Here is a 12230-nt window from a genome sequence, read left to right on the forward strand (position 1 = left end):
TAATAACAGGGAAGATCTTCTTCCTCTTAGAAGCAAAGAGCAAATACTGCTGGGATGTCATTTGCCTTCCACATAGACTTTCCAGAACCAGGGCTCTCTGTCTTCTGTTCTTCACTTTTGCTGAGCTTGATGGCAGCTAGAGACAAACCAGCACAACTCTACCATTCTTTCAAGGCTTGATCTGCCACAAAAGAAAACCTGTAAGTAGTAAGCACTCTCAAATACTTGTTGTTTCACTACTGCAAATCAGGAAGAACACCAGGAAGGCTGCTCAGCTCCACAATGAATTACCCAGCTGCCTGGGAGAAGTTGCTGCCCCAGCATGCTCTGACCATTGTCAAATCTTTTGTTTTCCTTCCTCTCCCAGGTGAAACAGAGCAAAAGAGAGACTGACATCAAATACAGGAGTACTGTGTCCAGTTCTGGAGCCTCTATTACATGAAAGATCTGAAGGTGCTGGAATGTGTCCAGAGAAAGACCACGAGGATGTTTAGAGGGCTGGAGCTGCTCTGCTGTGAGGATAGACTGAGGGAGTTGGGGTTGTTCAGTCTGGAGAAGAGAAGGCTCCAAGGTGACCTTGTTGTGGCCTTCCAGTATCTGAAGGGGGCTGTAAGAAAGCTGGGGAGGGACTTTTGAGGGTGTCAGGGAGTGATAGGACTGGGGGGAATGGAGCAAAACTAGAAATGGGTAGATTCAGATTGGATGTTAGGAAGAAGTTCTTCCCCATGAGGGTGGTGAGAGACTGGCATGGGTTGCCAGGAGGGTGGTGGCAGCCTCATCCCTGGAGGTTTTTGCAGCCAGGCTGATGTGTTTCTGGGCAACTTGATGTAATGTGAGGTGTCCCTGCCCATGGCAGGGGGTTGCAACTGGATGATCATTGAGGTCCCTTCCAACCCTGCCAATTCTGTCATTCATTGACTTTCTCTGGTTGACTTTTGGAACTCTTCAAGCCTCTTTGAAGAATGCACAGATCTGAAATAAGAAGGTGTCTTGCACTTGGTAGCTATGCTGTGTTCATGAAAACTTGGTGACCTCCTCAGTGGAAGACTACTTTTACTTTCATCATATAGATATATGCACATGTGTGTGTGTGTGAGAGAGAGATCCCCAGTAAAAACAACCTGAAAGTCGTCAAACAACAGAATAAATACATTGAAATAACATTAAGGATCTCATATAAATCCACAAAAGCCAGGAAAATCAGAGGTAAAGAAAGGTTTTTAGATGAGGGAGGGAAAACTTTCCAACATATTAAACTGGCACATAAATTCATTTCCTCTTCACATGTTTGCCATAGGATAGGATAGGATAGGATAGGATAGGATAGGATAGGATAGGATAGGATAGGATAGGATAGAATAGAATAGAATAGAATAGGCCAGGTTGGAAAAGACCTTTGAGATCATCTAGTCCAACCTACCACCCAACACCATCTAATCAACTAAACCATGGCACCAAGTGCCTCATCCAGTCTCTCCCTAAACACCTCCAGGGATGGTGACTCCACCACTTCCCTCAAGTCATTCCAGACACAGAGGCTAAGTTGCTCCCTGGGGTGACTCATGTGTCTTCAGCAGTACTATACCAAGAACCAATCTGGCCCTACAGAAATCTGTATTCTTGCTTTTCTTCTATTTCTGATAATTACCAAAGATATTTGAACAACTTCCTCTCTCAAAGGATCACAGGATGTTAGGGGCTGGAAGGGACCTCTGGAGATCATCGAGTCCACCCTCCCTGCCAGAGCAGGAGCATACAATCCAGCACAGGTCACACAGGAACACATCCAGACAGGGCTGGAAAGGCTCCAGAGAAGGAGACTCCACAACCTCTCTGGGGAGAGCCTGTTCCAGTGCTCTGTCACCCTTACAGTAAAGAAGTTCCTCCTCATGTTGAGGTGGAATGTCCTGTGCTGCAGTTTCCATCCATTGCCCCTGGTCCTATCCCAGGGCACAAATGAGCAGAGGCTGTCCCTTCCTTCCTGACCCCAACCCTTCAGATATTGATAGACATTGATCAGATCCCCTCTCAGTCTTCTCCAGACTGAACAGCCCCAGGTCTCTCAGCCTTTACATCATGATTCCTAAAGGAGGTTAGACATAGATGGCAATTTTGACCTTAATTAACATTGTTTGGTGTGGTGGCCAGTGGAGATTCGTGAATAGTCGTGAGGTGCTGATAGAATTCTGTCAGTTTTGCTCTCACTACTAAAATGGCTCTAGAATGCACTTAGCAGAGCTCAGCATTAAAAGATGTTTGTTCAGCTAAAGTCCAAAACTCCCATTTAAAAATGTTTATCTCTGGTTTAAAAATGCTTATCTCTGTTGTCTACAACTACCTGAAGGGAGGTTGTAGCCAGGTGGGGGTTGGTCTCATCTCCCAGGCAACCAGCACCAGAACAAGAGGACACAGTCCCAAGCTGTGCCAGGGGAGGTTTAGGCTGCAGGTTAGGAAGAGGTTCTTCCCAGAAGGAGATATTGGAATGTGCTGCCCAGGGAGGTGGTGGAGTCACCATCCCTGGAGGTGTTTAGGAAGAGTCTGGATGAGGTGCTTCGTGCCATGGTTTAGTTGATGAGATGGTGTTGGGTGATAGGTTGGACTTGATGATCTCAAAGGTCTCTTCCAACCTGGTCTATTCTATTCTATTTTATTCTATTCTATTGGGCTGGGTTGAAAAATATTTTTGTATTTAAATTGAAGATGACAACCTCTTTTCCATGAAAACTAGGGGGAATGGATCCAAGGCAGAGGAGGGGAGGCTCAGATTGGATGTTAGGAGGAAGTTCTTCCCCATGAGGGTGGTGAGACGCTGGCACAGGTTGCCCAGGGAGGTGGTGGAAGCCTTGTGCCTGGAGGTGTTGAAGGCCAGGCTGGATGTGGTTCTGGGTAACCTGCTGTAGTGTGTGGTGTCCCTGCCCATGGCAGGGGGCTTGGAACTGGATGATCCTTGAGGCCCCTTCCAACCCTCACAATTCTGTGATTCTGTGATTATCTTGTTCCCAGAACCTCCAGACCACTCAGTCTGGGCTAAAGAAGAACATTCTTTCTGAGCAAGGGAGACTACAGGGGCAGATAAAGATTCATACTCTTTAGACAGTTAAAAAACCAGGATAGTGCTTAAAAGTAAAACAGTCAGTGTTGTACTTGGGTTGCAGAGACACAGGATCACAGAATGTTAGAGGCTGGAAGGGGCCTCCAGAGATCACCGAGTCCAACACCCCTGCCAAAAGCAGGATGACTTTTTCCTCTGTGTCCTTGATTAGGAGGTGTGGCTGCTGGGGTCTCAACTGGGATGATAAAACAGGGCTGAGTGACAACAGATACAATGTGAGAAAGAGGAAAAGAAAATGCAGGGATAATGTAGAAGAAGCATCACAGAACAAAAAAAGGGAGAGAAAAGACAAGGTGGATGAAAAGGAAACAGACACTGAGGAGAAAAGGAAAGACAGGCTGTAATCTACTGTAAAAGAAAGGAGGAGTGGAGCAAAGCCAGAGAGGGTGAGAAAAAGGAAGAGATTACATTGTTTTATTAAAGAAAAAAAGTATAAGAAAGGCAGTGGGCTTCCCTGCAGTCAGTGGATTAGATGAGCTGAAGGGTCTTTCACAGTCCAGACCCTTGTACTTCTCTGGCACTGAGGAAGTAGAATGAGGCAGGAGAGCTCAAGGAAAGGACAGAGAAGAGCTGGAGTGGGTAAAAATGACAACACTCCAGAGGAAACCTCAGAGTGTAAACTCACAGAATTCTGACTTTATACTTGCATATTTAAATGGAGAGTCAGTGAAGCTATCCACTGTTTAGGATATTATTCATTGGGGAAGCTGCACAAAGCAGTCCTGAAGACAATGCTCACAGGCTAAGCTGGAGATCAGTGTGGTCAGCACAACTGTCCGACTCTACATTCCAGTATCTTAAGGGGGCCTACAAGAAAGCTGGTCAATAACCTCAAAGCCCCAGAGCTTCCAAACCTGTAGAAGGATCTGGAGGTGCTGGAAGGTGTCCAGAGAAGGGCCATGAGGATGATCAGAGGGCTGAAGCTGCTCTGCTGTGAGGACAGACTGAGGGAGTTGGGACTGTTCAGTCTGGAGAAGAGAAGGCTCTGAGGAGACCTAATTGTGGCCTTCTAGTACCTGAAAAGAGGCTAAAAGAAAGCTGGGGAGGGACTTTTTAGGGTGTCAGGGAGTGATAGGACTGGGGGCAATGGAACACAACTGGAAATGGGTAGATTGAAATTGGATGTTAGGAAGAAGTTCTTCCCCATGAGGGTGGTGAGACACTGGCACAGGTTGCCCAGGGAGGTGGTGGAAGCCTCATCCCTGGAGGTGTTTGCAGCCAGGCTGGATGTGGCTGTGAGCAACCTGCTGTAGTGTGAGGTGTCCCTGCCCATGGCAGGGGGTTGGAACTGGATGATCCTTGAGGTCCCTTCCAAGCCTGACAATTCTATGATTCTATGATTATCTTGTTCCCAGAGCCTCCAGACCACTCAGTCACAAAGGCAAATGCAAACCTCTTTGCCATCACAATCGGCAAGTGTTTCTGAAGTGAAGGAAATAGCCATGAGTGTGGTTTGCCAGCTGACCTGCCCTATGACTAAAACATTGGTGTAGGAGGAGAGCTCTTGTATAAAAGCACTGAGACAGAATATTTCTGCCGTTAGTGTCCGTGGGTGAGGGGAAAAGGAAATAACCCAGAGCTGCTTCAGGCATTGTCATCCGGTGAACTGCTCACTAGTATCACTCATGGACTCTTTGGACAGCATTCCTGTCATAGGTACTCAACACTGCCACATGCTTCTGACCCTAATAATGCTAACAATGCCAGCTAGGAAGGCAGTTAACACTAATTTTCCAGCTTCTCTTAGTTTCCTTCCCTTTCAGTAGGGATGAGTTGATGCGTTATGAAGGGTTTAACCCTAGTGGGTACCAGATAGCCAACAACTGTAAGCAGGTTTAGGTTCCTGTAGCTGATCAGCAGTTGCAAACACTCTGACATTCCTTGACCATATCTGGTGTGCTGTGTGTTTCCAAACTACAACTGATCACTAAGATGCTCTTCATAGCCTTTCTGGAAAGAGAGCTGTATCTGTGTTTTCACATCCAGGCTCTCTACCCACTTGTGCCATATGTTCCATTTAAAGTTCCAGGACAGCAAGTATATAGAGAGATACCTTTCACTTTTACATCTAATGACAATTAAATGCTTTGTGTTGAGACAGATTTTCAGTTTCCCAGTTCCAGCATTCCACAGATGGGACTTTCAGTTAAAGAAAAGGGAGTTAAAGAAAGCTTTGCCTCTGTACTTGAGTGTTGATACTGCATTTTCTTTCCTTAGTATCCAAGAGAGAGATTGGCTGCACCAGGGGAAGTTCAGGCTGGAGGTGAGGAGAAAGTTCTTCACAAAGAGTTGTTAGCCATTGGAATGTGCTGCCCAGGGAGGTGGTGGAGTCACCATCCTTGGAGGTGTTCAAGAGGGGATTGGACGTGGCACTTGGTGCCATGGTTTAGTTGTCATGAGGTGTTGGGTGACAGGTTGGACTCGATGATCTTTGAGGTCTCTTCCAACCTTATTGATTCTATGATTCTATGATTAATGTAGCTCAATGGTGATGCAATTTCCCCACTTGTTTCAAGTCTCTAGAGAAGAGCAGGTGTTAAAGTGAACATCCAAATCTACTGAGTGTGCAAATCCACCCAGAGCTCTCTGCAGACACAGCGTGATGACAGTGTGTCTGTGTTTGCACCAGAGAATTCCAATCTAGGTCAGAAAAGAAAACAAGTCCTTGGCTGCAGGGGATAGTTTGACAGCAGGAAGAACATGTTACCATTTGACAGAACCTGGGCTTCCCAAAACAATTGGAATGTCATCAGGAGGAATTTAGAGCAGCTCAGGGCAAAGGCAGGTTGCTGCAGAACTAATTTAGCTGCAGTGCATGATTCCTCCATTGGAATTTAAGAAGCTTAGTTTTTAAAAGCTCTCCAAAGAGAAGAAGGTAGAACCTGCATGGCTGTCCTCAGTTTTGCCTTCTCTCCTCTGCATTCTGCAGAAAGAACTTGTGGGGAAGCCAGAGGTCCTGTGAGGAGTTTGCAGATGAGCTGAGGTCTTTCAGGCAAGCACAGAGACTGGGTGTGTGCAAGTGTTTCCAGAGTGTGCTGTGTTTTGTACAGTCACAGGAAGGGCTTGCAGTCAACATGCTGGAGGAGGAAAGGGAGCAAAGGATGAGCTGGCAGCAGATGTCAAGCCACTGCCATGTAGTTTGTCCCTTGTGCTTGAGGCAAAGTTGTGTGACTGACACTGGGAAGTTGAGTTTAGGAACGGGCTTCTTCCTAGACCTGTCTCCTGAAAGGGCATGCAGAGGTTTTGAGTGTGTCTGAGTTTGTGCTGTCATCAGAAATCACAGAATCACGGAATTGTTTTGGTTGGAAAAGACCACCAAGGCCATCCAGTCCAACCATCAACCCAACCCTGCCCTGGCTACACATTTCTGGAACACCTCCAGGGATGGGGACTCCACCACCTCCCTGGGCAGCCTGCTCCAGTGCTTGACCACTCTTGCAGCACAGAAAATTGTTCCTCGTGTCCAATGTAGACCTCCCCTGGCACAATTTCAGGCCATTTCCTCTCCTTCTATCACCTGATACTAGGCAAAAGAGACCAACACCTCAGCCTCCTCCACACTAAACACTCCCAGTTCCCTCAGCTGCTCCTCCTCAGCCCTGTTCTCCAGCTTTGTTGCCACTGCACCACTGTCCCTTGAATTGTAATTGAGGTTTTCAGGAGAAGACTTGATGGGGTGCTTGGTGCTGTGGGTTAGTTGTTTAGGTGGTGTTGGATTGGTTGATGGGTTGGACGCGATGATCTTGAAGGTCTCTTCCAACCTGGTTTATTCTATGTATTCTATGTAAAGATCAAAGTCAGGATGAGGTGACTTTCTGTGTGCTGCCTGACCCTCAGTGCAACAGGGATAGTGTGGCCAGCAGGAGCAGGGAAGTCATTCTGCCCTGTGCTCAGCACTGGTTAGGCCACCCCTTGAGTCCTGTGTCCAGTTCTGGGCTCCTCAGTTTAGGAAAGATTTTATGTTGCTGGAAGGTGTCCAGAGAAGGGCAGCAAAGCTGGGGAGGGGTCTGGAGCACAGCCCTGTGAGGAGAGGCTGGGGGAGCTGGGGGTGTTTAGCCTGGAGAAGCAGCTCAGGGGAGACCTTCTTGCTGTCTACAACAACCTGAAGGGAGGTTGTAGCCAGGCAGGGGTTGGTCTCTTCTCCCAGGCAAGCAGCACCAGAACAAGAGGACACAGTCTCAAGCTGTGCCAGGGGAGGTTTAGGCTGGAGGTGAGGAAGAAATTCTTCCCAGCAAGAGAGATTGGCCATTGGAATGTGCTGCCCAGGGAGGTGGTGGAGTCACCATCACTGGAAGTGTTCAAAAAGAGCCTGGATGAGGCACTTGGTGCCATGGTTTAGTTGATGAGATGGTGTTGGGTGATAGGTTGGACTTGATCATCTCAAAGGTCTTTTCCAACCTGATTCATTCTGTATTCTATGCTGCATTCTGTATCCAAGCAGCCAGGCCAGTCATTAGCAGCTTTGTGGGAATGAAATGGGTGCACACAAATTAGTGAACTCGAGAGCATTTGTGTTTGTGACTCCAGATGTGCACCCCAGCCGTGTTCCAAATGCCTGTTTCAGCAAGGCCCAGGAGCAGACCAGCATCAGACTCTTTCCTTCCCCAAAACACACTTTTCTTTGTGCCAAGGAAACCAGAAAGCATGGGCCAGAATGGAGCCACGGTGTGCTTGAGCCACAGCTCTGATCTGGACAACTGACACACCACAGCATTCAGCAATTACTCAGTCTAGACACAGCCAAAGGAAACTTCAGGTCTCCTCCAGCCTGCACTGAGCAGTCTGGGCTGGGCTCTCCTCTGCTGACCGAAAATGAGGGCTTAGATAGAAGGGTGTGAGGAATTCAGGGGAGAGTAGGAGTAGAAAAGACACACAGGGGAGTAAAATAGCTAACTAAAGGTGCAGAATGAATTTGAGGTGAAGAATCAAGCAGAGCAGTGTTCTTTGGCCAGGAAGGAAGATGGCTGTGGAAAGGATGTGTCAAAAGTCAGTCATGACACACAGAAGGGAAAATGTTCACAGTCATCCTGCCAATAATAGAACTGAGATTCATTTAATGAAAGTAGGAGCTGGTAGGTCTGAAAAGAACATGCTTGGTTACACAAGGCATATTGAAACCCCTTAGTACAGCATGTTGCAGGAACTGGAAGTTTTTATGGGAGTTCAAAGATTAAGTGGACAGAGAATGTGGTTTTTATCCTGGGTTGTTCAGTGTGGCCCAGGTGGCCAAGAAGGCCAATGGCATCCTGGCCTGCATCAGAAATAGTGTGGCCAGCAGGAGCAGGGAAGGCATTCTGCCCTGGACTCGGCACTGGTTAGGCCACACCTTGAGTCCTGTGTCCAGTTCTGGGCTCCTCAGTTTAGGAAGGAGGTTGAGACACTTGAATGTGTCCAGAGAAGGGCAAGGAGGCTGGGGAGGGGTCTGGAGCACAGCCCTGGGAGGAGAGGCTGAGGGAGCTGGGGTTGCTTAGCCTGGAGAAGGGGAGGCTCAGAGGAGACCTTCTTGCTGTCTACCACTACCTGAAGGGAGGTTGTAGCCAGGTGGGGGTTGGTCTCTTCTCCCAAGCAGCCAGCACCAGAACAGAGGGCACAGTCTCAAGATGTGCCAGGGGAAGTTTAGGCTGGAGGTGAGGAGAAAGTTCTTCAGAGAAAGAGTAATTGGCCCTTGGAATGTGCTGCCCAGGGAGGTGATGGAGTCACCGTGCCCAGAGGTGTTCAAGATGGGATTGGATGTGGCACTTGGAGCCATGGTTTGGTAGTCCTGAGGTGTTGGGTGATAGGTTGATCTTGATGTCCTCTGAGGTCTTTTCCAGCCTTGTTGATTCTATGTTCTGTGTCTCAGCTTTAGGTTCAGGAAGTCCCAGAGCCATAAATCATTGAAAACTGAGGCAGCATCTTGGGGAGTAGCACCGTGTGCTTGTCTTTGCTCTTCAGTAGGTGTTCCTCACTTATCAGGAGGGATACTGGTGTTGATAGTCTGGTAGAGTGCTGCTTCTCATCACTTTAGGGAAGAGGTAATGGAGAACAGGTAGTGTTTGAGAGCTGAATAATGCTGCAGAGATTTTACTAACAGCAATATACTGGTACCCAACTAAGCAAGGCAGTACTGCAGTGAACAGTGGAGGATTGAGCATACTCTGGTGAGACCTCAGCTGGAGCACTGCATCTGGGTCGGGAGCCCTCGATATAGGAAGGACATGGACCTGATGGAGAATGCCCAGAGGAGGGCCATGAAAATGATGAGGGGGCTGGAACACAGGCTGAGGGAGCTGAGGGTGATCAGCCTGGAGAAGAGGACACAGTCTCAAGCTGCACCAGGAGAAGTTTAGGCTCGAAGTGAGGAGAAAGTTCTTCGCAGCCATTGGAATGGACTGCTCAGGGAGGTGGTGGAGTCACCATCCCTGGAGGTGTTCAGGAGGGGATTGGATGTGGCACTTGGTGCCATGGTCTAGTAGTCATGAGGTCTGTGGTGAGAGGTTGGACTTGATGAACTTTGAGGTCTTTTCCCACCTTGTTGATTCTAAGAGGAGGCTCTGGGGAGACCTAATAGCAGCCTTCCAGTATCTGAAGAGGGCTACAAGAAGGATGGAGAGAGACTGTTTGCAAAGGCCTGCAGGGACAGGATGAGGGGCAATGGCTTCAAACTAGAGAAGAGCAGATTTAGATTGGATGTAAGGAGCAAGTTCTTTACCATGAGGGTTATGGAACACTGGAACCGGTTTCTCAGGGAGGTGTTTGAGGCCACATCCCTGGAGATGCTCAAGGTGAGGCTCAACAGGGCTCTGGGCAGCCTGATCTAGCTGGGGATCCCCTGCTGACTGCAGAGGGGGTCGGACTGGATGACCTTGGGAGGTCCCTTCCAACCCAGACCATTCTATGATTCTATGGTATTACCAGTCACTCCTTTTCATTATGAGAAACCTTTGCAGCCCTGCTCCAACTGTTTGGAAACTCTGTGAGGTCTTTGAGCTCCAGGTGTTGAGTACTGTCAGTTGTCAGTGAAGTCCTTCTGAGAACATGGTGCATTCAAACTGGCAACAAGCAGGATTAGATCATTTGTCCCTCTTCCCCTCAGATGAAAGTGCTTGTTTAAGTCACATGGAAAATGAGTCTCTCCTTTAGCAGACATCACAAAATGAGCACATGATGAACTGCATAGAGGGTTTTGTTGCATGCTGCTTCTGCAGCTGCAATTTTATTAGGTGGTCAGTTGAGTCCTTTTAGGACACTCTTGTGGAGGTGGAAATTGGTGATTAATCATACTGCATGATCTGTTTGGGTTAAAAATGTACATTCATTTGCAATGCAAATCTGCATTTATCTGAGTCACTTCTGCCCAGAGAGAGGTTATGGAGTCTCCTTGACTAGAGACATTCAAAACTTGCCTGGATGTATTCCTGTGTGACTTACTTGAAGTGACCTTGGGGGGGTTGGACTGGATGACCTTTTAAGGTCCCTTCCAACCCCTAACATTTGTGATTGTGTGAGTAAGATGCTGGAGCAGAATATGCTATGTTAGACACAGGAGATACTGATCATGTGGCCTTCCAGTATCTGAAGGGGGCCTAGAGGAAAGCTGGGGAGGGACTTTTCAGGGTGCCAGGGAGTGATAGGACTGTGAGGGGTGGAACAGAAATAGAAATGGGTAGATTCAGATTAGGTATTAGGAGAACTTCTTCAGCATGAGTTTTGACTTTGTTACTGCTAGAGACACCTATTGGGAATATATATATAAGGATAAAATACAAATGAGGTGTAAAGGAGGAGTTGCCAGTGTCTGTGGATGTGTGTGTCTGCATGGGTTAGCCTATTTCTGTAGGATGTGATGAAACAAAACTAGAAATGGGTAGATTGAGATTGGATGTGAGGAAGAAGCTCTTCCCCATGAGGGTGGTGAGAGACTGGCACAGGTTGCCCAGGGAGGTGGTGGAAGCCTCATCCCTGGAGGTTTTGAAGGCCAGGCTGGATGTGGCTGTGAGCAACCTTCTGTAGTGTGAGGTGTCCCTGCCCATGGCAGGTGGGGTTGGAACTGGATGATCCTTGAGGTCCCTTCCAACCCTGACAACTCTATGACTCTATACTTAAAAATCAATACTTCAAAAGTATCCAGATGTGGCAGCCTCTACAACAAAATAAAGCCAAACACATCTGTATGATTTTAGAAGAGCCAAGCCAATTCTTAATGAAATGTGGTAAAAGCAAGCTGCTCTCTGGCTGAGAGCTCTGTGCACCAAGTTCTGCTCAATGAGCCAGTTTTACACCCAGCTGTAGACTCTTGAGGACTCTTGAATGAAAGGGAAACTGCAGCTCTGCCTTTGCCAAGGCTGTGCAGGCAGCACCACTCTGCTGTCTGTTTAATTAGGCACTGCACAATTAGTCCTGGTGACAAAAGTAAAGGATGTGGAACGTTTTAGCATCACACCTACAGCTTTTTTTTTGGTTTGGGGATTGTTCACAGGTGAATTTCTGAATGGGAAAAGTAGAAGTAGAGACTCTTAAGCTGTTTGAATTCCCTCCTTGCAGCACTGGTTTGTGAAGTGATTTATTTAAGCTGCAGCCTATAGACCATACATCACCTTCCTGGGTTGGCTTTGTTGGCACCTTGTCACATTCTTGTGGGCTTGAGGAATTCATTGTTCTTGTTTGAACTGATAAGAACAAAAAAGGATTTTCTGCCTGAGACCTTGGGAAAGGCAGAGGGGGAGGAATGTTGACATGAAACAGCAGGGCTGCACTTTCCCAAGCCTTTCAGCCTGCATTCTTCCCTAGCTGGGGAGCCTGGGCTTGAGGTGTGCCGAGCACCACTTTGCTTGCTGCTGCCTGCCAGCATGGCCCAGGGTGGTGGCACAGCAAGAAGGCAGTGGGGTGATAGACATTTTGGGGTCTCAGGGTAGGATGTCTTTGAAGGGAATCATAGAATTGTTAGGGTTGGAAAGGACCTCAAGGATCATCCAGTTCCAACCCCCCTGCCATGGGCAGGGACACCTCACACTGCAGCAGGTTGCTCACAGCCACATCCAGCCTGGCCTTCAAAACCTCCAGGGATGAGGCTTCCACCACCTCCCTGGGCAACCTGTTCCACTGTCTCACCACCCTCATGGGGAAGAACTTCTTCCTA

At 47.9% G+C, this 12230-nt stretch overlaps 1 protein-coding gene across 1 annotated transcript in view; it reads left to right on the forward strand.

Moving 5' to 3' along the window:
- HMGA2 (high mobility group AT-hook 2) overlaps nucleotides 1-12230 on the forward strand; it is a 123022-nt gene that overhangs the window by 38273 nt on the left and 72519 nt on the right. The window lies entirely within an intron of this gene.

The sequence above is a fragment of the Dryobates pubescens genome, chromosome Z (genome assembly GCF_014839835.1).
Source record: "Dryobates pubescens isolate bDryPub1 chromosome Z, bDryPub1.pri, whole genome shotgun sequence".
Classification (NCBI taxonomy): domain Eukaryota; kingdom Metazoa; phylum Chordata; class Aves; order Piciformes; family Picidae; genus Dryobates; species Dryobates pubescens.